The following is a 25168-nucleotide window of genomic DNA, read 5'->3' on the forward strand; positions in this document are numbered from 1 at the left end:
ATTTCTGGATACAAATACACCTATTTTTTTACAAATTTCATTTAGTAAATTTCCCCCTAAATACCTAGAATGTAATATTAAAGCAGCCTATCTACAGGTTAAATATGGAAAATTAATTAAGTTCATTTAAGTTTATTTAAAGTATAATGGTCTATTCCAGGTAGACACTTACCTACCTTTCCCTATGTGATCTACTTAGATCTCTTCTCTCTGATGTGTCTAACTGATGCCATCTACAATACAATTGTATTGCTGAATGCTAATTCTAGATAAACGAGGATGGTGCTACCTACTCAGCAGAGGATGCAAGGCATTGAGGTGCCGGGCAGTGGAGCTGCTCTCCCTGCTCCACATCCCCTGCTGTCCTCTGTGGCTGTCGGTTGCTGCTGCGCCTGTCATATTGCATGACAGACAGCAGTGCCGGAGCCACAGAGCTCCCCCCTCTGCTCCTAAACATCTTGGTCATCGCCATGGCGGAGGGACCAAAAAGGGATGGGGCTAATGGTGGAAATTGCAGCATATATGTATATCTTAAAATGCAATGTCACAGGTTATACCTGTGTCCATGATTAATTAAAGAAAATACCAGCCTCTCTAACATTACCGTTTCTTAAGTAATCGATTTGTTCAGTAATTCAGATAAGGCAATTGCAATGGTGAAATAAGTGAGCGGTTCGGAAGTGCTTTCTCCCAGGTTATATTTTAAAGTATATACAGAACACAGTTTATGCACAAATCATAACACTACAAATGGGATTACTTGAATAGATCTTTGATGTTAAAGACAAGTGTTGTGATTTTACACAACATACATTTGAGAATAAACTGGGACATTTCTAGTAGGGGGTGCAACCCTGTCTTTATTATCCTTGTAAGATTGCATCCTCTTTTTAAAAATGTGTCCCATTACTTTCTCCCCCATGGCCAAACTGTTCTATTTTTGTAATAAAAACATGTACCAGGTGTGAATTGTGAGTCAGACAAGGCCTTAGTCATGTCATTGTTTGCATTTGAAATTCTTCAAAGCTAAAGATAAAGTGGTTAGAATATATTTTACACAGCATACAGGGGATTTCAATGGATCTAGCATGAACTTTTCACACCTAAAAAAAAAAAAGAAAAGTTAATGTGAAGGCGAAGCTGTATGTTTCCCTTCATTCCCTTTCATTCTTGATTAAAGAGTTTAAATATATTAAAATAATAATTTACTTTAAATACAGTTGTGAACATCTGAAAAACAAAGACAAAAATAAATAATAATAATAATAATAATAATAATAATAATAATTCCGAAAACTAGTTACACACATTGTTCCGAAACCAGCATAGACAATACAATAAAATACAGCATATCTGCTACTCAATTATACTATAATACAATACATGAGAGAGAGTAGGGTTTATTTCATTTATTTTTTTAGAAGTGAGGTTTTTGCCCATATCAACCCATCATATTTTACCAGTGTCCAGGAACACATTCCCGAATATGACCCGGCTCTGGGAGTGTGATCAGGGCCGTCTTAACAGCAGTGTGGGCCCCTGGGCAAAGCAATGCACTGAGGCCCTTACCTATTCTCCCCTCCTAGGGGTGGGGGGTGCTATCAGCAGCAGCTTTGATGTCCCACGGGTGGCAGGGGGTGCTCTATCTTCCATTCGACATGTAGGACCTGGAGCGGTAACTTCTGCTAATTACTCCTTTACTGAACAGGTGGCTGAATGAAGGGTCCCTTGTAAATGACTTCCAGGGAGGTAGGGGGTGTTTTATATGCAGGGGAGGGTTGGATAATGGATTGGGCTTAATATTCATCATTTTCCAGTGGAAGGGCAGCTTGTTTGACTGCAGATATCGCCATTATGTGGAAATAGATTTCTTAGCCTTCAATAGTATAAAAACCTAGAGTCCCAACTTTCATGAGGTGCTGGGAACATGGGGATCAGAGATCAGGAGCCAGAGCAATCCATTGACAAAAAATATAAAACTGTACACCAGACATTTGGAGCTGGAGCAGGGATCGGCTGCTGGAAGGCTGATATCTCTCATTCTGGGCATAACAGAGACAATCCGCTAGTGTCTGCAGAAAGGGGAGAGTCCCAGCTTTCTAAGTCAGAGAGAACCTGAGAAATAGGACTTGAAATTGCAATTAACAGGTCGATGTGGACTGCTGCTTTGAAGTTGGATATCTCCAGTTCCCCAGGGCCGATTTTCAAAGTTCTGGTCTCCCTGGAAAAAGGGGATCCTCAGCTATCAGCATAGGGCCCTTATACACCTGGGGCCCCTGGGTAAGTGCCCATTAAGCCCATACGAAAAGATGGCCCTGAGTGTGATTGGTCATATGGCACAATGATCCCTAAGGATACATACATTTTAAATATGTTTTCTCATGGCCACTTATTTGGAACAACTTTAAAACACAATACATGAACAATTGCTGACACGTATCAGTGTATTTTCTTCAACAGATCTTACTAACTGCTTTGAGGCTCATCTACATTTCTATGTAAGTCATTTTATGACACACCTCTCAGATGTAATAGTGCACGGCCACACTTCTAGGCGCCATCTTCCTGGGGCTGCCCAAGGGCCCCCAATTCTGGTGCCTCCTTTACAATGTCCCTGAAAAACTTTCTCAAAAGTAGATAACTATGATGTGATAAATTGCAGTACATTATTAAATTCATGTTTACATTAGCAGATTTGAAAAATTGTAGTAAAGTTTTAAAAGTTGCAACTTTAAAGAATAACAAAGTAGATTACTTACATACATTTTTCTTGCCACAAACAAAATTTATGGCTGTCTGGCAAGCAGAAATTTTGGGGTCTGGTATACTGATATATCTGGGGCCCCCTCCCAACCACACACCCAGATTTTTATTACACGGAATGTGTTTTTATTATTAGAAAAAACATTGATAATTAATATTCACTATACATTATAATAGGGCATGACAAATGGAAGGGTGCAGCATTGTGTGTTGTATGGTTTGCTGAGTTGTGTGATATCACTTAACACATTACTACTGGTAGCCGGACAGGGGGGTTACTGGATTGGGATCCGTGTAAGTTTCCTTCCATGATCCCAGGTGGGCAGGCAGCACCTTTAAAAACCATGGTTGGGGTAGCCATGTTTACAGCCACTGAGCCTCCCAGAGCCTTGGGCCCCTCACAAGGTTGGGGCCCAGTACGAATGTCCCTTTGACCCCCCTGTCGCCTGCCCTGCTGGCAAGTTTTATTATTGGTAATAGGGAAGTTATGATTTATAAAAGAAAAGAGTAAATTGATACAGTACATGCCATCAAACTTTCCAGACCATTCAGGAAAAACTGAATACAACTTTTTACCAATCACATTATTATAAACAAGGAAAAATGAACTTTAAACCAAATTCTCTTTTTTAACATCTTTCATTTTCCACAGACACAATTCTTGAATTGCATCATACTTGCCTACCTTAATATTCCTTAATATTCTCCTCTCTAGGAGAAGACAAGAGAGGAGACTCTTTGTAGCCTTTCCCGTGGTGAGGGTGGGGCGTGCCATTATTAAGCCCCTCCCCAATTCCTATAAATGTTGTGATTTGCGGCTCTTCAGGCAGAGGGTGGTACTAAAGAAAGCAATTTGCAGAATTTTAGCCCTGTCCCCTCCCAAAAAAGCTGTGAATGCTGGTATTTGACCAGCAGAGGGAGGAGGTACAGGGGCTGATGTGGGAACCCCGCTAAATGCAGGAGGCTTGGACACCCTTCTGGGGGGCCAGCACAGGGACCTGATTTTCAGGAACATCCCGGCCATTCCAGGTGGGTATGAATGTATGAATTTCATTGTTCACATAATGTCAACTTATTGACTGTTGACCTACACACTCTCAACCTCCACTTTATAACCCATATTTCACAATCTTCACTACTTAGCATTAGCCACAGCTTACTATTTAAAATCAGAATTCAACATGTGGCCCTCCTGCTGTTTTACAACTACATATCCCAGCATGCCATGGCGCAGTTTTGCTTTTAAAGCATGCTCGAACTGTGACAGGGCATATGTAGTTCCACCACAGATGTATTTATTTTTTCCTGATTGTGTACATTGTAACATGCATAAAAACAGCTATTACTCTTCTTTTACCATCTGCTAGCATATACTGAACATATATTTGATTGTTTTCACTCGTCAAGTTCCAGAATGCTCTATGATTTTCTGTGAGTGATCATATACAGACATAAACTTGTTTAGATAGTATCATCTGCATCCTGAATCATTTATTAAACATCACTTTGTAGGATGAGTACAAATGGAAACCAAGCAGCAGTAAAAAAAAAAAAAAAAATGTTCAATTGCACTTAATCCCTCGGAGAAAAACATAAATTAATAATTACTATACAGAGAAGCTGAGCTTATCTTTGAAGGTCATGCAAACATAATATAGCACTGTATAATCAAAAATGCTTTTTAAAAAATAACCAGGCCGCAAGCGTTAAGCAGACACGTTATGTGTAATTCCAGAGGTTCAACTGCAAGTCAAACCTGATGTTCACTCTTCCTTCAATCCACATGCTATGAATAATTTCTTCATTTATTTCAACCATGAATATTCACGCCAAGAAAATAGTACTGCCATGCTCTGAGTAACGATTCAGTGCTGAAATTCCATATTGTGTTTTAGATTAATTGGGGAAAAAAATATTTTCTCTTAGCATTATGCAACATGCCAGTTGATTTCTCCACACAACTTGTGCGTCTGCCAATCTTATTTACCCTCTAGTAATCATAAAGATGCTTTATGTGCTTGTATAATGTTTTTATTCCAAGACCATTTCATAAGTCAAAGAAACAATTCATAAAGCAAAGCAAATTCTTTTCATAATAAAAAGCTTGATGCGTTCATGTAACATATTGGTAAAGGACATTAAAACAGAATATTCCATTGGTTTTGTTTCATTCAATAAGGATCATTACTACTAACTACAAAATATATATTGTATGATGCACGTACAGTATTTGTGTCCAGGTGTACCTGTTTTTCAATACCACACAAAGATAGATAGATAGATAGATAGATAGATAGATAGATAGACAAAGTAATAAGCGGCACTCGTCAGGCTTCACAATAACGTTCAAGTTTATTCCAACATGTTTCAGGAGTTTAGTCTACCGTCGTCATCCCTGCGACGGGAGACTAAACTCCCGAAACATGTTACTACGCTTGTTACTTTGTGTTATATGTAACCGACGGATTTAAAGAAGGCACCGGAGCAGATTGGCTCAATTCTACTGCAACTTGAGTGACGGATAACCTCTATCTACAGTATCTATCTATCTATCTATCTATCTATCTATCTATCTATCTATCTATCTATATATATATATATATACACACACACACACCAGAGAAGCCAGCAACATACTTTTAAAGAAAAAACTTTTATATAGCATATATGCGTAAAACCATCATATTGAAGTGCAAAAAAGTGCAATTATTTAGCAGCATGATAAGACAAGAGGGATGATAAGACATACTGCAATGGGTACTTAGCAAAGCAATGGTACATTCCTCATCCCTCTGTTATACACAAACAGTCACCTACAGCTGTTGCGCACACCAAAACAGCTTTAGGTGACTGTCCTACGCAACACTTCTCCACCCACAACTCCTCTCCTCCTTGCAGTGTGACTCTCCCCTGCTGTTTCTGCCTCTATAAATCCTCCCGCACACTGGCGTAACTATAGCACCGCAGCCCCCGCCACCGCGGGGGTGCGCTGTGCATATGGGGGCGCCGGGGGCTGCGGTGCTATAGTTACACCTCCCCCCAATCCCCCGCAGGCTTACCTATTTCGCTGGTCCCGGCGGCTCCGTTCTTCTGCTGAGGACCACCACAAAATGGTCGCCCCCATATAGCACACAGTTCTCTGAAACTGTCTGCTGTATGGGGGCGGCCATTTTGTGGTGGTCCTCAGCAGAAGAACGGAGCCGCCGGGACCAGCGCGAAAGGTAAGGCTGCGGGGGATTGGGGGGGTTTGAATGGGCGGCGGGGGGCGCCCCCCCTAACACATACATTAACACACATCTAATGCACCTGTCTTGCATTTTTGTCTAGTATACACACATTGCAGCATGGGATCTTGTGTTTATATACAGTAACCATTCAGAAACATATCAGAATCATATGACCTATCTAGTCTTCCCTTAGTTAACTATGTTGCAGTGGCAAACGCAGGCAAACGCAGGATTTTCAGAAGGGGGTTTCCTGAGGGGCGGAGTAAAGCAAGGAGATAGACACTTAGGTGACCCAGTATATACCGGGTCAGTTAAAGTATTATAGATAGACCAAATATATATAAATAATAATAATAATAATAATAATTAAAAAAAAAAATATATACATATATATATATATATATACATACATACATACATACATACATACACATACAGGGGCGTCATCAGCAGTGTACACCCCTGGGCATAGCAATGTATTGGGGCCCCCTACCGATCCTCCAGCGGGGTGGGGGAAGCTTTGATGTCCTGAGGGTGGTAGGGGGTATTATATCAACCGCTCAGCATATAGGGCCTTGATCAGTAATTTCCACCAATTACCCCTTTACTGCACAGATGGTGGGAGATGGGGTGGGAGAAAGGGGCATTGGGCTGAATGAAGGGGCCCTGATACATAACTTCCAGGGTGGTAGAGGATGTTTAATATGCAGAGGAGGGATGTACTGTATAGTGGAGTGGGCTTATTATTCACAATTTTCTGGTGGGAGGACAGCTTGCTTGACTGCAAATATCTCCAGTTCCCGGAAATAGATTTCTTCGATTTTAATGGAATTAAAAACTAGAGAATCCCTCCTACCAAATGGTACTGGGGACTAGGGGATCAGAATTCAGGAGGCAGAGCAATCTGCCCACGAGTATATAATACTACATACCAGGTGTGTGGAGCTGGAGCAGTAACCAGCTGCTGGAAGGCTGATATCTCTGGTTCTGGGCAAAGTAGAGACAAGCTTCTAGAGTCCACCAAAGGGGAAGAGTCCCAGCTTTTGGAATATACAGTACAGATGGCGCCGGCCTTATTATTGCCGCCTATGGCGATGTTTCCGACACACGCCATGGCGCATACATGTAGCGAATCGCCGTGGCGCTTCACGACGAGTGCAATATCACAGACTAACCACCAGATGTCACTTTTAAAAACCTCATTTGCGCATGCGTAAGATTTGTGCTTCAGCGCGTGCATGATGCGCAGGAATTACATGAACTTTATTATACGATGAGCACCTCTCTAATGCCGCTGGCACGAGCGTGATCCAGTCTCTTCAGCCGAGAGTGCATCATGCTGATGCGGACAGAGAGTGTCGTACATGTACGTCATGGCCGGGAGGTACTTCCCGACACATGACGTACATGTACGTCATGGCTTCTAACTGTCACTGCGTCTATAGACGCAGTGACAGTTAGGAGATGTAGCCGCACAGAGGCTAATGCGTAACATCAAACACCGTACTGTAGTTCTAAAGGTTGTACGACACGGACGCTATGCGTCTCAGTATACAGTACAGTATTGTTCTAAAGGCGGTCACAATATTGGAAACTTGGTCACAATATGGTTTTGCAGCATTACGCATGACGCTCGAGCTAACGGGACGCTCGAGCTAATGAGACGCTCGAGCTAATGAGACGCTCGAGCAGCAACGACGGTATCCGCTCCCCGTCGCTAGGCCCTGCTTTCCCCGTCAGCTCCTGACTGTTAAGCTACAGGCTGGGTGTAGAATCAGTCATGGTAGTATAGTAGTCATTACACTGTACAGTTCTTGGCTGTAGTGTAGTGGTTATCTGCATGGTGTTTCACGCCGGAGACCCGTGTTCGATTACGGCGTTAAACCTTTAATATTATAGTATCAAATTTTACAGTTTTAACTAAGATATAATTATTGACAATATACTGTGTGATTAAAATATAATTATTTATATTTACAGTATAGTATTACATTTTACAGTATATTGTATAAGTAATTTATTACAGTATATAAAAACTACTGATAAACTACTGATAAACTACTGTACCCACTACTCAGCGGCGGGCGCACAGAATGGGACGCTGTTCCGCACAGGACGCACGGCGCATAGCACGCACGGCGCATAGCACGCACGGCGCATAGGACGCACGGCGCACACGCTAATGCAGTGTACTGTAGGCGCCATTATCTGTATCGCTAGTATCTGTTCAGTACAGTATGTCGGACACTGGCAGAGTCAGGAGGGCAAGGCCCTTTGGCAGAGGGGAGCTCCTCACCCTGGTGGCTTGGCGGGACAGGCTCCTGGTCTCTAATCGGGAGATTGTGGAGGCCTACCAGGGGGCCCGTCAAGCCATCAGGGTGAGGTTCCATAGAGACAGGCCAGTTAGGAGCCTCCAGAGGAGATGGTCCGACCTGGTCCGTCGGGACCCTCAACTGCTGCACTCCCTCAGGCAAAGTAAGTACTGTACATACTGTACCTGTACAATGTTGAGTGCTATTGTATACAGTATTTTTTTACTTGTTGCCATGGTGGATTTTACAGTATACTGTACCTGTATTTTTTTTTAATGTGCTGATTGCTGTACAACTGTTCAGGTAGATTTTACAGAACTTGCTATTAGAATTAGAATTTAGAATTAGGGGGTGTGTCATTCTCCACCTGAAGGGTGTGTCTACAGTACTTCCATACAGTACACTACTGTACTGTACATGGAGATACTGTATTGTGTGGGGGGGGGGGGGGCGCTGACCTGGACAGAGAGGTTTTTTGGACCGGGTCTGAGAGCGCCAGAGTCAGCTGTTCAGCAGTGGTATTGATACAGATTTGGGGGGAGCAGTATTAGACAGGTCCTTCTGAGCATTGTTCCGCTCTCCAACTCCAGGGCCTGGACCCCACTTCTTACATTCCCATTCCTGCAGCCACCAGACCTGGTTTCCAGCCCATGGTTGGGGTGATGTCAACATGTTAACCCCCGGAATCCATGGCAGATCATGTACTGTACAGTAAATTCTTTGCAATGAGCATGTTAATCCCTTCCAGAGTGTGCAACACCTGGAAGACCAGGTTCATCCCATGGCAACGAGCATGTTAACCCCCTAATATGCAATGAGCATTATAGTGTGTGTAGTAATGGGTAATGGACATTATGGAATGTGGTAAAATACTGTACATACTGTACTGTAATACAGTAGGTACTGTACAGTATTTTGGTGTACAGTATGGCATAATGTGTAGGACTAATGAGAGAGAGATGGAGATTGCTGCTACAGTACTGTGCAGTATTTCAGGGAGTCTCCTGCTGAAGAGGGAAGGCAACTACTGTATGCTGTACAGTACATGCTTGTTGCCATGGGTGATTTCCTACAGCATTGGTTTTCATGACATACTGTACAGTACTGTACAGTAAATTGTGGGCCCTTACAAACTTTTGATATGGGGCCTACAAATACTGTATCTGCAGTAATTACAGTATGCCTTACGCACTGTATTTCTTATTTTTCCAGGTATCAGCAGGATGACGCTGCGGGAGAGACAGCACCGCCACTGTAAGTACAGTACAGTATACTGTATACAGTACAGAGCGGAACATTGCATATTGACTTTCAAACATGTGGGATACTGTACAGGACCACAGCATTTCATCCCTCCTGGAATGGGTCATTTTGGCAGGTACTGTACTGTACTGTACTGTACTGTTATGTACTGCACAGTACAGTATGTACTGTAGTGTTGATACAGTACCTTAACACATTGTACTTTATAGTAGTTTTTTTGTGTGCTTTTCCGCAGTCCCAGTGGATGTCGCAGCTCCAGAAAGCCTCCCAGCCGCCACCCAGGAGGAGAGGGCCACCTCTGCCCCCACCCAGCTGGAGGAGGAGTCTCTGAGCGCGGTTGGTAAGTATTGTACAGTATAACACCAGGGCTCTCACCATCTGTACCGGAAAAGTATTTTTGAACAGGCTCCAGCATGTACTGAGGCCCTTGTTCTTCTTCACTCTCTGACAAAATCCTTCTTGGATGGACAAACCCATGTGCACTGCAGGTGAGGCCGGTGTTACTGGACTTGCGCAGAGAGAATTACAGTATCTACTGTACAGTAGATTTGGGTGTGTCATTTTGCACTGCCTCGCCTGCTGTGCACATGGGTTTGTCCATCTACTGTGGGGAGGATTTTGTCAGAGAGTGAAGCAGAGTAAGGGCATCAGTTCCTGCTGGAGCCTGTTCAAAAATACCCCTGCTTGCACGATACACCCTCTTTATTTTGTCCTTTTTTTTTTTGACATTTGCAGCTCCAGAAAGCCTCCCAGCCGCCACCCAGGAGGAGAGGGCCACCTCTGCCCCCACCCAGCTGGAGGAGGAGTCTCTGAGCGCGGTTGGTAAGTATTGTACAGTATAACACCAGGGCTCTCACCATCTGTACCGGAAAAGTATTTTTGAACAGGCTCCAGCATGTACTGAGGCCCTTGTTCTTCTTCACTCTCTGACAAAATCCTTCTTGGATGGACAAACCCATGTGCACTGCAGGTGAGGCCGGTGTTACTGGACTTGCGCAGAGAGAATTACAGTATCTACTGTACAGTAGATTTGGGTGTGTCATTTTGCACTGCCTCGCCTGCTGTGCACATGGGTTTGTCCATCTACTGTGGGGAGGATTTTGTCAGAGAGTGAAGCAGAGTAAGGGCATCAGTTCCTGCTGGAGCCTGTTCAAAAATACCCCTGCTTGCACGATACACCCTCTTTATTTTGTCCTTTTTTTTTTTGACATTTGCAGCTCCAGAAAGCCTCCCAGCCGCCACCCAGGAGGAGAGGGCCACCTCTGCCCCCACCCAGCTGGAGGAGGAGTCTCTGAGCGCGGTTGGTAAGTATTGTACAGTATAACACCAGGGCTCTCACCATCTGTACCGGAAAAGTATTTTTGAACAGGCTCCAGCATGTACTGAGGCCCTTGTTCTTCTTCACTCTCTGACAAAATCCTTCTTGGATGGACAAACCCATGTGCACTGCAGGTGAGGCCGGTGTTACTGGACTTGCGCAGAGAGAATTACAGTATCTACTGTACAGTAGATTTGGGTGTGTCATTTTGCACTGCCTCGCCTGCTGTGCACATGGGTTTGTCCATCTACTGTGGGGAGGATTTTGTCAGAGAGTGAAGCAGAGTAAGGGCATCAGTTCCTGCTGGAGCCTGTTCAAAAATACCCCTGCTTGCACGATACACCCTCTTTATTTTGTCCTTTTTTTTTTTGACATTTGCAGCTCCAGAAAGCCTCCCAGCCGCCACCCAGGAGGAGAGGGCCACCTCTGCCCCCACCCAGCTGGAGGAGGAGTCTCTGAGCGCGGTTGGTAAGTATTGTACAGTATAACACCAGGGCTCTCACCATCTGTACCGGAAAAGTATTTTTGAACAGGCTCCAGCATGTACTGAGGCCCTTGTTCTTCTTCACTCTCTGACAAAATCCTTCTTGGATGGACAAACCCATGTGCACTGCAGGTGAGGCAGGTGTTACTGGACTTGCGCAGAGAGAATTACAGTATCTACTGTACAGTAGATTTGGGTGTGTCATTTTGCACTGCCTCGCCTGCTGTGCACATGGGTTTGTCCATCTACTGTGGGGAGGATTTTGTCAGAGAGTGAAGCAGAGTAAGGGCATCAGTTCCTGCTGGAGCCTGTTCAAAAATACCCCTGCTTGCACGATACACCCTCTTTATTTTGTCCTTTTTTTTTTTGACATTTGCAGCTCCAGAAAGCCTCCCAGCCGCCACCCAGGAGGAGAGGGCCACCTCTGCCCCCACCCAGCTGGAGGAGGAGTCTCTGAGCGCGGTTGGTAAGTATTGTACAGTATAACACCAGGGCTCTCACCATCTGTACCGGAAAAGTATTTTTGAACAGGCTCCAGCATGTACTGAGGCCCTTGTTCTTCTTCACTCTCTGACAAAATCCTTCTTGGATGGACAAACCCATGTGCACTGCAGGTGAGGCAGGTGTTACTGGACTTGCGCAGAGAGAATTACAGTATCTACTGTACAGTAGATTTGGGTGTGTCATTTTGCACTGCCTCGCCTGCTGTGCACATGGGTTTGTCCATCTACTGTGGGGAGGATTTTGTCAGAGAGTGAAGCAGAGTAAGGGCATCAGTTCCTGCTGGAGCCTGTTCAAAAATACCCCTGCTTGCACGATACACCCTCTTTATTTTGTCCTTTTTTTTTTTGACATTTGCAGCTCCAGAAAGCCTCCCAGCCGCCACCCAGGAGGAGAGGGCCACCTCTGCCCCCACCCAGCTGGAGGAGGAGTCTCTGAGCGCGGTTGGTAAGTATTGTACAGTATAACACCAGGGCTCTCACCATCTGTACCGGAAAAGTATTTTTGAACAGGCTCCAGCATGTACTGAGGCCCTTGTTCTTCTTCACTCTCTGACAAAATCCTTCTTGGATGGACAAACCCATGTGCACTGCAGGTGAGGCCGGTGTTACTGGACTTGCGCAGAGAGAATTACAGTATCTACTGTACAGTAGATTTGGGTGTGTCATTTTGCACTGCCTCGCCTGCTGTGCACATGGGTTTGTCCATCTACTGTGGGGAGGATTTTGTCAGAGAGTGAAGCAGAGTAAGGGCATCAGTTCCTGCTGGAGCCTGTTCAAAAATACCCCTGCTTGCACGATACACCCTCTTTATTTTGTCCTTTTTTTTTTTGACATTTGCAGCTCCAGAAAGCCTCCCAGCCGCCACCCAGGAGGAGAGGGCCACCTCTGCCCCCACCCAGCTGGAGGAGGAGTCTCTGAGCGCGGTTGGTAAGTATTGTACAGTATAACACCAGGGCTCTCACCATCTGTACCGGAAAAGTATTTTTGAACAGGCTCCAGCATGTACTGAGGCCCTTGTTCTTCTTCACTCTCTGACAAAATCCTTCTTGGATGGACAAACCCATGTGCACTGCAGGTGAGGCCGGTGTTACTGGACTTGCGCAGAGAGAATTACAGTATCTACTGTACAGTAGATTTGGGTGTGTCATTTTGCACTGCCTCGCCTGCTGTGCACATGGGTTTGTCCATCTACTGTGGGGAGGATTTTGTCAGAGAGTGAAGCAGAGTAAGGGCATCAGTTCCTGCTGGAGCCTGTTCAAAAATACCCCTGCTTGCACGATACACCCTCTTTATTTTGTCCTTTTTTTTTTTGACATTTGCAGCTCCAGAAAGCCTCCCAGCCGCCACCCAGGAGGAGAGGGCCACCTCTGCCCCCACCCAGCTGGAGGAGGAGTCTCTGAGCGCGGTTGGTAAGTATTGTACAGTATAACACCAGGGCTCTCACCATCTGTACCGGAAAAGTATTTTTGAACAGGCTCCAGCATGTACTGAGGCCCTTGTTCTTCTTCACTCTCTGACAAAATCCTTCTTGGATGGACAAACCCATGTGCACTGCAGGTGAGGCCGGTGTTACTGGACTTGCGCAGAGAGAATTACAGTATCTACTGTACAGTAGATTTGGGTGTGTCATTTTGCACTGCCTCGCCTGCTGTGCACATGGGTTTGTCCATCTACTGTGGGGAGGATTTTGTCAGAGAGTGAAGCAGAGTAAGGGCATCAGTTCCTGCTGGAGCCTGTTCAAAAATACCCCTGCTTGCACGATACACCCTCTTTATTTTGTCCTTTTTTTTTTTGACATTTGCAGCTCCAGAAAGCCTCCCAGCCGCCACCCAGGAGGAGAGGGCCACCTCTGCCCCCACCCAGCTGGAGGAGGAGTCTCTGAGCGCGGTTGGTAAGTATTGTACAGTATAACACCAGGGCTCTCACCATCTGTACCGGAAAAGTATTTTTGAACAGGCTCCAGCATGTACTGAGGCCCTTGTTCTTCTTCACTCTCTGACAAAATCCTTCTTGGATGGACAAACCCATGTGCACTGCAGGTGAGGCCGGTGTTACTGGACTTGCGCAGAGAGAATTACAGTATCTACTGTACAGTAGATTTGGGTGTGTCATTTTGCACTGCCTCGCCTGCTGTGCACATGGGTTTGTCCATCTACTGTGGGGAGGATTTTGTCAGAGAGTGAAGCAGAGTAAGGGCATCAGTTCCTGCTGGAGCCTGTTCAAAAATACCCCTGCTTGCACGATACACCCTCTTTATTTTGTCCTTTTTTTTTTTGACATTTGCAGCTCCAGAAAGCCTCCCAGCCGCCACCCAGGAGGAGAGGGCCACCTCTGCCCCCACCCAGCTGGAGGAGGAGTCTCTGAGCGCGGTTGGTAAGTATTGTACAGTATAACACCAGGGCTCTCACCATCTGTACCGGAAAAGTATTTTTGAACAGGCTCCAGCATGTACTGAGGCCCTTGTTCTTCTTCACTCTCTGACAAAATCCTTCTTGGATGGACAAACCCATGTGCACTGCAGGTGAGGCCGGTGTTACTGGACTTGCGCAGAGAGAATTACAGTATCTACTGTACAGTAGATTTGGGTGTGTCATTTTGCACTGCCTCGCCTGCTGTGCACATGGGTTTGTCCATCTACTGTGGGGAGGATTTTGTCAGAGAGTGAAGCAGAGTAAGGGCATCAGTTCCTGCTGGAGCCTGTTCAAAAATACCCCTGCTTGCACGATACACCCTCTTTATTTTGTCCTTTTTTTTTTTGACATTTGCAGCTCCAGAAAGCCTCCCAGCCGCCACCCAGGAGGAGAGGGCCACCTCTGCCCCCACCCAGCTGGAGGAGGAGTCTCTGAGCGCGGTTGGTAAGTATTGTACAGTATAACACCAGGGCTCTCACCATCTGTACCGGAAAAGTATTTTTGAACAGGCTCCAGCATGTACTGAGGCCCTTGTTCTTCTTCACTCTCTGACAAAATCCTTCTTGGATGGACAAACCCATGTGCACTGCAGGTGAGGCCGGTGTTACTGGACTTGCGCAGAGAGAATTACAGTATCTACTGTACAGTAGATTTGGGTGTGTCATTTTGCACTGCCTCGCCTGCTGTGCACATGGGTTTGTCCATCTACTGTGGGGAGGATTTTGTCAGAGAGTGAAGCAGAGTAAGGGCATCAGTTCCTGCTGGAGCCTGTTCAAAAATACCCCTGCTTGCACGATACACCCTCTTTATTTTGTCCTTTTTTTTTTTGACATTTGCAGCTCCAGAAAGCCTCCCAGCCGCCACCCAGGAGGAGAGGGCCACCTCTGCCCCCACCCAGCTGGAGGAGGAGTCTCTGAGCGCGGTTGGTAAGTATTGTACAGTATAACACCAGGGCTCTCACCATCTGTACCGGAAAAGTATTTTTGAACAGGCTCCAGCATGTACTGAGGCCCTTGTTCTTCTTCACTCTCTGACAAAATCCTTCTTGGATGGACAAACCCATGTGCACTGCAGGTGAGGCCGGTGTTACTGGACTTGCGCAGAGAGAATTACAGTATCTACTGTACAGTAGATTTGGGTGTGTCATTTTGCACTGCCTCGCCTGCTGTGCACATGGGTTTGTCCATCTACTGTGGGGAGGATTTTGTCAGAGAGTGAAGCAGAGTAAGGGCATCAGTTCCTGCTGGAGCCTGTTCAAAAATACCCCTGCTTGCACGATACACCCTCTTTATTTTGTCCTTTTTTTTTTTGACATTTGCAGCTCCAGAAAGCCTCCCAGCCGCCACCCAGGAGGAGAGGGCCACCTCTGCCCCCACCCAGCTGGAGGAGGAGTCTCTGAGCGCGGTTGGTAAGTATTGTACAGTATAACACCAGGGCTCTCACCATCTGTACCGGAAAAGTATTTTTGAACAGGCTCCAGCATGTACTGAGGCCCTTGTTCTTCTTCACTCTCTGACAAAATCCTTCTTGGATGGACAAACCCATGTGCACTGCAGGTGAGGCCGGTGTTACTGGACTTGCGCAGAGAGAATTACAGTATCTACTGTACAGTAGATTTGGGTGTGTCATTTTGCACTGCCTCGCCTGCTGTGCACATGGGTTTGTCCATCTACTGTGGGGAGGATTTTGTCAGAGAGTGAAGCAGAGTAAGGGCATCAGTTCCTGCTGGAGCCTGTTCAAAAATACCCCTGCTTGCACGATACACCCTCTTTATTTTGTCCTTTTTTTTTTTGACATTTGCAGCTCCAGAAAGCCTCCCAGCCGCCACCCAGGAGGAGAGGGCCACCTCTGCCCCCACCCAGCTGGAGGAGGAGTCTCTGAGCGCGGTTGGTAAGTATTGTACAGTATAACACCAGGGCTCTCACCATCTGTACCGGAAAAGTATTTTTGAACAGGCTCCAGCATGTACTGAGGCCCTTGTTCTTCTTCACTCTCTGACAAAATCCTTCTTGGATGGACAAACCCATGTGCACTGCAGGTGAGGCCGGTGTTACTGGACTTGCGCAGAGAGAATTACAGTATCTACTGTACAGTAGATTTGGGTGTGTCATTTTGCACTGCCTCGCCTGCTGTGCACATGGGTTTGTCCATCTACTGTGGGGAGGATTTTGTCAGAGAGTGAAGCAGAGTAAGGGCATCAGTTCCTGCTGGAGCCTGTTCAAAAATACCCCTGCTTGCACGATACACCCTCTTTATTTTGTCCTTTTTTTTTTTGACATTTGCAGCTCCAGAAAGCCTCCCAGCCGCCACCCAGGAGGAGAGGGCCACCTCTGCCCCCACCCAGCTGGAGGAGGAGTCTCTGAGCGCGGTTGGTAAGTATTGTACAGTATAACACCAGGGCTCTCACCATCTGTACCGGAAAAGTATTTTTGAACAGGCTCCAGCATGTACTGAGGCCCTTGTTCTTCTTCACTCTCTGACAAAATCCTTCTTGGATGGACAAACCCATGTGCACTGCAGGTGAGGCCGGTGTTACTGGACTTGCGCAGAGAGAATTACAGTATCTACTGTACAGTAGATTTGGGTGTGTCATTTTGCACTGCCTCGCCTGCTGTGCACATGGGTTTGTCCATCTACTGTGGGGAGGATTTTGTCAGAGAGTGAAGCAGAGTAAGGGCATCAGTTCCTGCTGGAGCCTGTTCAAAAATACCCCTGCTTGCACGATACACCCTCTTTATTTTGTCCTTTTTTTTTTTGACATTTGCAGCTCCAGAAAGCCTCCCAGCCGCCACCCAGGAGGAGAGGGCCACCTCTGCCCCCACCCAGCTGGAGGAGGAGTCTCTGAGCGCGGTTGGTAAGTATTGTACAGTATAACACCAGGGCTCTCACCATCTGTACCGGAAAAGTATTTTTGAACAGGCTCCAGCATGTACTGAGGCCCTTGTTCTTCTTCACTCTCTGACAAAATCCTTCTTGGATGGACAAACCCATGTGCACTGCAGGTGAGGCCGGTGTTACTGGACTTGCGCAGAGAGAATTACAGTATCTACTGTACAGTAGATTTGGGTGTGTCATTTTGCACTGCCTCGCCTGCTGTGCACATGGGTTTGTCCATCTACTGTGGGGAGGATTTTGTCAGAGAGTGAAGCAGAGTAAGGGCATCAGTTCCTGCTGGAGCCTGTTCAAAAATACCCCTGCTTGCACGATACACCCTCTTTATTTTGTCCTTTTTTTTTTTGACATTTGCAGCTCCAGAAAGCCTCCCAGCCGCCACCCAGGAGGAGAGGGCCACCTCTGCCCCCACCCAGCTGGAGGAGGAGTCTGACAGCTCTGATAGTGGTAATCATTGTTATGGTCACTATTTTCTACTATTATTTAACTGTATACTGTATGACGATACTTGATACGTACTCCATCTTTTACACACAGGACGCCTGGTGATTGATACCAGTGCGGAGGAGCAGGAGTTGCCCAGTGCAGATGGTAAGTACAGTATTGTACTGTACAACAGCACACAGCATGTACCGGATATTACAGTAATTGTGGGCCCAACATGTGTACTTAATCACATCTGTGGGCCCACCATGTGAACCCTCTAATACTGTACAGTACTGTACATACTGTACAGCAGGGGTGGCCAAACCTTTCCTCAAGATCTACAGTACCAACAGTTCATGTTTTTCAGGCAACCCGTGGATCTGTATAGTAGGAATGAATGCAGCAGGTTTGAAAATGTGACAGTTACTGTACTGTAGTAATGACTGCAGCTGTGCTCCAGCTTGGTGATATGGAAAACCTGGACCGTTGGTAGATCTTGAGGACCGGTTTGTCCGCCCCTGCTGTACAGCAAAGTACAGTACAGTACTTGTGGTGCCCACATGTGTGCCATATACTGCACAGTACTGTAACTGTGGGTCCACCTTGTGCAACGGAAAATACTGTATAGTACAGTACAGTATCTGTGGGACCGACATGTGTACTGTGTAACACCTGCTTCACTCTCTGGCAAAATCCTTCTTACTGTAGATGGACAAACCCATGTGCTCATCAGGGGCCAGATTCTATAAGCTTCAAAAGAGATAAGTTTCACAGTGATAAACAGCCAGCCAATCAGCTCCTGCCTGTTATTTTTCAAACACAGTCTGTGACATGGCAGGTACTGTAGGAGCTGATTGGCTGGCTGTTTATCACTGTGAAACTTATCACTTTTAAAGCTTATAGAATCTGGCCCCTGGTGAGGCAGTGTTACTATACAGTACTTGTGCAGTTAGATTTGGGTGTGTCATTTTGCACTGCCTCCCCTGCAGTGCACATGGGTTTGTCCATCTACTGTAGGAGGCAGAATAAGGGCATCAGTTCCTGCTGGAGCCTGTTGAAAAACACCCCTGCTTGAGATTATACTGTACAGTGTCTTTATTTCGTCTTTTTTGTACATTTGCAGCATCTGAAAGCTTCCCCCCCCACCTCGAGGAGAGGGCCACCCTCGCCGCCACCCTGCCGGAGCCTAGTCCAAGCGCGGTCGGTAAGTACAGTATTGTAGGTACTGTACAGTACTGGTGTAATGCTGCATCTGCACGCCCGATATTATTGTACGATTGTACTGTATGCCTTAATTTAAGGCATACAGTACAATCCGATTCAATGTGATTATCGCATCGCATCACATGCGCCCAAATTGTATGCGATGCGATTTTCCATACGATTCAACATACAGTACAGTAGAATTGTATGGGAAAAAGGGTCCATGTCATTGTGTGTACTGTACCTTATACGGTACCTACTGTACTGTATCTGGGGTCCAACCATGTGGCACATCTGGATGCCTCAGCCAAAATAGATTTTGGTGACCATAACACTGTACAGTAAATTACAATATGTTGCAAACTAACCTCTTTTTCTGTTCTTTTCTGCAGTCCCACCCATCCACATGACCCTCCGCCCCCGCCCCCGCAGACCAACCGAACCATCCCACCCCAGGCCAGTGGCAGCTGGTAAGTACTGTACAGTACTGTACATTACTCTGATTTCATCTGGGACAGAGACAGCATGGAGTCTCTGAAAAAGGGGCTACTGTACATGGATTATACTGTCCATACTGTACGACTTCCCCTCTCCTCCCAGCATGGCGACTAGGGTGGCCAATCCCGGGGCATTTTTTCAATCCCATGATTCGGGATTGAAAAATGCCAGATCCCGGGATTCCCGGGATTGGCTCCCCATTAAAAAAAAAAAAAAAAAACTCCCCGGCCGCCCCGCATATCTACTGTACTTACAGTACTTTTTCAAACACAGTCTGTGACATGGCAGGTAGGAGCTGATTGGCTGGCTGTTTATCACTGTGAAACTTATCACTTTTAAAGCTTATAGAATCTGGCCCCTGGTGAGGCAGTGTTACTATACAGTACTTGTGCAGTTAGATTTGGGTGTGTCATTTTGCACTGCCTCCCCTGCAGTGCACATGGGTTTGTCCATCTACTGTAGGAGGCAGAATAAGGGCATCAGTTCCTGCTGGAGCCTGTTGAAAAACACCCCTGCTTGAGATTATACTGTACAGTGTCTTTATTTCGTCTTTTTTGTACATTTGCAGCATCTGAAAGCTTCCCCCCCCACCTCGAGGAGAGGGCCACCCTCGCCGCCACCCTGCCGGAGCCTAGTCCAAGCGCGGTCGGTAAGTACAGTATTGTAGGTACTGTACAGTACTGGTGTAATGCTGCATCTGCACGCCCGATATTATTGTACGATTGTACTGTATGCCTTAATTTAAGGCATACAGTACAATCCGATTCAATGTGATTATCGCATCGCATCACATGCGCCCAAATTGTATGCGATGCGATTTTCCATACGATTCAACATACAGTACAGTAGAATTGTATGGGAAAAAGGGTCCATGTCATTGTGTGTACTGTACCTTATACGGTACCTACTGTACTGTATCTGGGGTCCAACCATGTGGCACATCTGGATGCCTCAGCCAAAATAGATTTTGGTGACCATAACACTGTACAGTAAATTACAATATGTTGCAAACTAACCTCTTTTTCTGTTCTTTTCTGCAGTCCCACCCATCCACATGACCCTCCGCCCCCGCCCCCGCAGACCAACCGAACCATCCCACCCCAGGCCAGTGGCAGCTGGTAAGTACTGTACAGTACTGTACATTACTCTGATTTCATCTGGGACAGAGACAGCATGGAGTCACTGAAAAAGGGGCTACTGTACATGGATTATACTGTCCATACGACTTCCCCTCTCCTCCCAGCATGGCGACTAGGGTGGCCAATCCCGGGGCATTTTTTCAATCCCATGATTCGGGATTGAAAAATGCCAGATCCCGGGATTGGCTCCCCATTAAAAAAAAAAAAAAACTCCCCGGCCGCCCCGCATATCTACTGTACTTACTGTACTGTACATTGCGGTGCGGCCAGGGAGCCTGTCGGGGGGGGGGCGGGCGGGCTGTGGCGGTGAGCGTCGGGAGGGATGTCCGGCGTCCTGCGGGGGCGGCGTCCTTGGCTCTGCGCAGCGTGACCTCTGCAAACAAACCTACAGTTTTTCACTGTACTGTACTTTGCATTTTCACAGACAACCGTGAGAGGCTGCGGCTTCTCTGGCCACTTTTCCATAGGATGATTCGGTTTGTCTGCAGAGCTGTGGCAAACAGCCATCCTCTCCCCGAGGACCCAGTATCCAGAGGTAAATCATATTGCACTGTACTGTAGGTACAGTAGTAACTGGAATGCTGATTTTTGTGACCTCTAGATTTTAGTGACCTTAAATTTAGGCAGACACGATAATCTCGTCGATCACATCACATCCGACCAAATCGCATGTGATGCAACCAACGTGATCGTCCCTATTTTTACATAGGATGCAATGTTAAAATGGACTGAGTCCATTTTAACATACAGTACGTAGAATTTTATCGGAAAAAAGGGACCTGTTCATTTCCCTACTATCGAACTACGCACGGAGTTGGATATACTGTACTGTTAACCTGGCCAAGCCCGAAGCGTGGCGCCCCACGATAGAGCGTGGAATACTGTACTTTTTAACGAATCCGCGTGTGCTCGCCACGCTTCGGGTTTACAGTACAGTATATCCAACTCCATGTGTACTGTAATTGGATAGTAGGGAAATGAAAAGGTCCCTTTTTCCCCTATGTTTCTATACTGTACTGTAGTTACAGTACAGTACTGTACTGTATGTTTCTTAAAGTACAGTAGTTTTTTGCTTACTGTATCGTACAGTAATACTACAGTATCCTTTTTATTCCCCAACAGAAAACTTCCATCGCACCATGGCCAACATAGAAGCCACCATGCACCAGCTCGTGGACCATGCTTTTACGGTGGCCTTCCAACGGCTGTAATTTTTTATTTTTAAATGCTGTACATAAAAGGGTTTACTGTATGTTCACTACTGTAGTATTGTCTCTTTATTGACAGCACATGTGCGACAAGGGATATACTGTACAGTACAGTAGTCCAATCAGTGGGGAAAAGGTTACAAGGTGAGGAAGACACAAATTTTTTTTTTTGGAATTTTTTATTTTTTTGGGTTGGAGGGATGGAGGGGGTTACCATTACTTTGGAACACTGACACACACAGAGGTACTGTACAGTAAGCCTGCTGAAGGAAAATATTGGATGCAGTGGGGAAAAAGGTAACCACGACACAGAACAAGAAAAACCATGTTAACAAAACACACAACTTTTTTTTTGCTTTTTGGAATTTTGTATTTTTTGGGTTTTTTTTCCCTTTTTTGGAGGGATGGAGGGGGTTACCATTACTTTGGAACACTGACACACACCGAGGTACAGTAAGCCTGTTGAAGGAAAATATTGGATGCAGTGGGGAAAAAGGTAACCACGACACAGAACAAGAAAAACCATGTTAACAAAACACACAACTTTTTTTTTGCTTTTTGGAATTTTGTATTTTTTTGGGTTTTTTCCCCTTTTTTGGAGGGATGGAGGGGGTTACCATTACTTTGGAACACTGACACACACCGAGGTACTATACAGTAAGCCTGCTGAAGGAAAATATCGGACGCAGTGGGGAAAAAGGTAACCACGACACAGAACAAGAAAAACCATGTTAACAAAACACACAACTTTTTTTTTGCTTTTTGGAATTTTGTATTTTTTGGGGTTTTTTTTCCCTTTTTTGGAGGGATGGAGGGGGTTACCATTACTTTGGAACACTGACACACACCGAGGTAAGCCTGTTGAAGGAAAATATTGGATGCAGTGGGGAAAAAGGTAACCACGACACAGAACAAGAAAAACCATGTTAACAAAACACACAACTTTTTTTTTGCTTTTTGGAATTTTGTATTTTTTTGGGTTTTTTTCCCTTTTTTGGAGGGATGGAGGGGGTTACCATTACTTTGGAACACTGACACACACCGAGGTAAGCCTGTTGAAGGAAAATATTGGATGCAGTGGGGAAAAAGGTAACCACGACACAGAACAAGAAAAACCATGTTAACAAAACACACAACTTTTTTTTTGCTTTTTGGAATTTTGTATTTTTTTGGTTTTTTTTCCCTTTTTTGGAGGGATGGAGGGGGTTACCATTACTTTGGAACACTGACACACACCGAGGTACTATACAGTAAGCCTGCTGAAGGAAAATATCGGACGCAGTGGGGAAAAAGGTAACCACGACACAGAACGATGAAAACCATGATAACAAAACACACAACTTTTTTTTTTGCTTTTTGGAATTTTGTATTTTTTGTTTTTTTTTTCCCTTTTTTGGAGGGATGGAGGGGGTTACCATTACTTTGGAACACTGACACACACAGAGGTACTGTACAGTAAGCCTGCTGAAGGAAAATATTGGATGCAGTGGGGAAAAAGGTAACCACGACACAGAACAAGAAAAACCATGTTAACAAAACACACAACTTTTTTTTTGCTTTTTGGAATTTTGTATTTTTTTGGGTTTTTTTCCCTTTTTTGGAGGGATGGAGGGGGTTACCATTACTTTGGAACACTGACACACACAGAGGTACTGTACAGTAAGCCTGCTGAAGGAAAATATTGGATGCAGTGGGGAAAAAGGTAACCACGACACAGAACAAGAAAAACCATGTTAACAAAACACACAACTTTTTTTTTTTTTTTTGGGAATTTTGTACAGGTATTTTTTTTTATTTTTTTATTATTATTATTAATTTTTGTTTTGGGGAATTTTTTTTTTTAGATTTACTGTCTTTGGGGTGGGGTGTAGGAACAGCAGCACACACACTCGGAAAACCGACCGGTGAAGAGAAACACTTTGCAACTTTTTTATTATTATTATTATTATTATTATTATTATTATTATTATTATTTATTTTTTTTTATTTATTTTTTAATGATATCATGTTTTGTTGTTATTCCTGTATACAGTAGTAATGTATATTTGTACTGTACAGTATGTTTTGTTTTACTGTAGGTTTACTTTTGAAGGAACTGAGACAAACTCACGGAAAATTCAGTATTCGGTTAAAAGTACAGTACAGTAACACCACTGCTTCATCACCGAGTTGTGCACAAGGGAGGGCAAACTGTTGGCAACGGTGGTAACGGTTGCCTTACATGATCGAGGCGTCTCCATGCTGTTCTCCTCTTCATTCGTAGTAGTCCGTTGAGGGTATTGATGATGGAAGTTTTATGGTGCTTCTGAAGTATAATCCGTTTGCCACATCTTCTCATGATGTCTTTTCTTACATTTTTTGGCAGTGCAGATTTCCCATTCTTCCCATTGTAATTCACATGGTTTGCCCATGACAAATAAAGGTCATGTGGCACATGTTCTTGAAAAATAAATTGTGCATATCTGTTCAGTTGTTCATGTGCCTTTCCATAAAGCAGGTCGTCCGTTGCATCTGTGATGTCGCACAGTGGAATATTGGGCAGAACAGGTCCACAGTCTGTCTCGTTGTCTGGCTCTGCAGGGGTGCTGCACTGAGTGGGTGCTCGAGGAAGCTGCAGAGTCACTTCACCAAAGTCCATCACTTGGTGTGCTGTAGAAGGCAGTTCTACGTGTCTATTCACGACTATTGTGGTGTCCACTTCACTGGGTGCATTCACTTCGCCGCCAAAATCCACTTCACAGAGTGCACCCAGTTCGCTGAATGTAGACACTTCGCCCGGGCCATCCAATCCACCGAGTGCACCCAGTTCGCCAAATGAATTCACTTCACCCGGTTCATCCAATTCGCAGAGTGCATCTATTCTGCCAGGTCCATCTTCAATTCGACACATCTGCACAGCTACTTCATGGGTTTGTGGTGTTGCTTTTTTCACTGTGTTAACGATGATGTCTTCCATTGCGCAGATGATCCGGTCATTCACTGATGTTGTGATGGTGTGAGTCGCTGATTCGATGAGGGCATTGACTGATGTCATGATGGTATTACTTACCGATTTGATGAGGTCTTCTTTCACTGATTCAATGAGGACCTCCTTCATTGATTCAACGGTGTTCTTCAATGTATCTTTTAATACAGCATTTTCGATCTCCAGCCGATGTACCTTTTCTTGAAGCTCCTGTGCACCATGGTCGTCTTGCAGGTTGTCCATCAATTCTTTTGTTCCTGAAAGATTTCCAAAATCCAGCTTTCTTCTTGGTGAAGAATGTTCTTGTTGACCTGGGGTCGAAACAAAATCCAAAACAACAAACTCCTCATTTGGATCAATACTTACTGCCTGTACCAGTGTTTGATCAATGCTGACCACTGGTACAGGTACATCTTTAGCCAACACAGTCTCCAGCTTTCTTCTTGGTGAAGAATGTTCTTGTTGACCTGGGGTCGAAACAAAATCCAAAACAACAAACTCCTCATTTGGATCAATACTTACTGCCTGTACCAGTGTTTGATCAATGCTGACCACT

This window comes from Crinia signifera, chromosome 9 (assembly GCF_055691185.1).
Source record: "Crinia signifera chromosome 9, ASM5569118v1, whole genome shotgun sequence".
Lineage (NCBI taxonomy): Eukaryota > Metazoa > Chordata > Amphibia > Anura > Myobatrachidae > Crinia > Crinia signifera.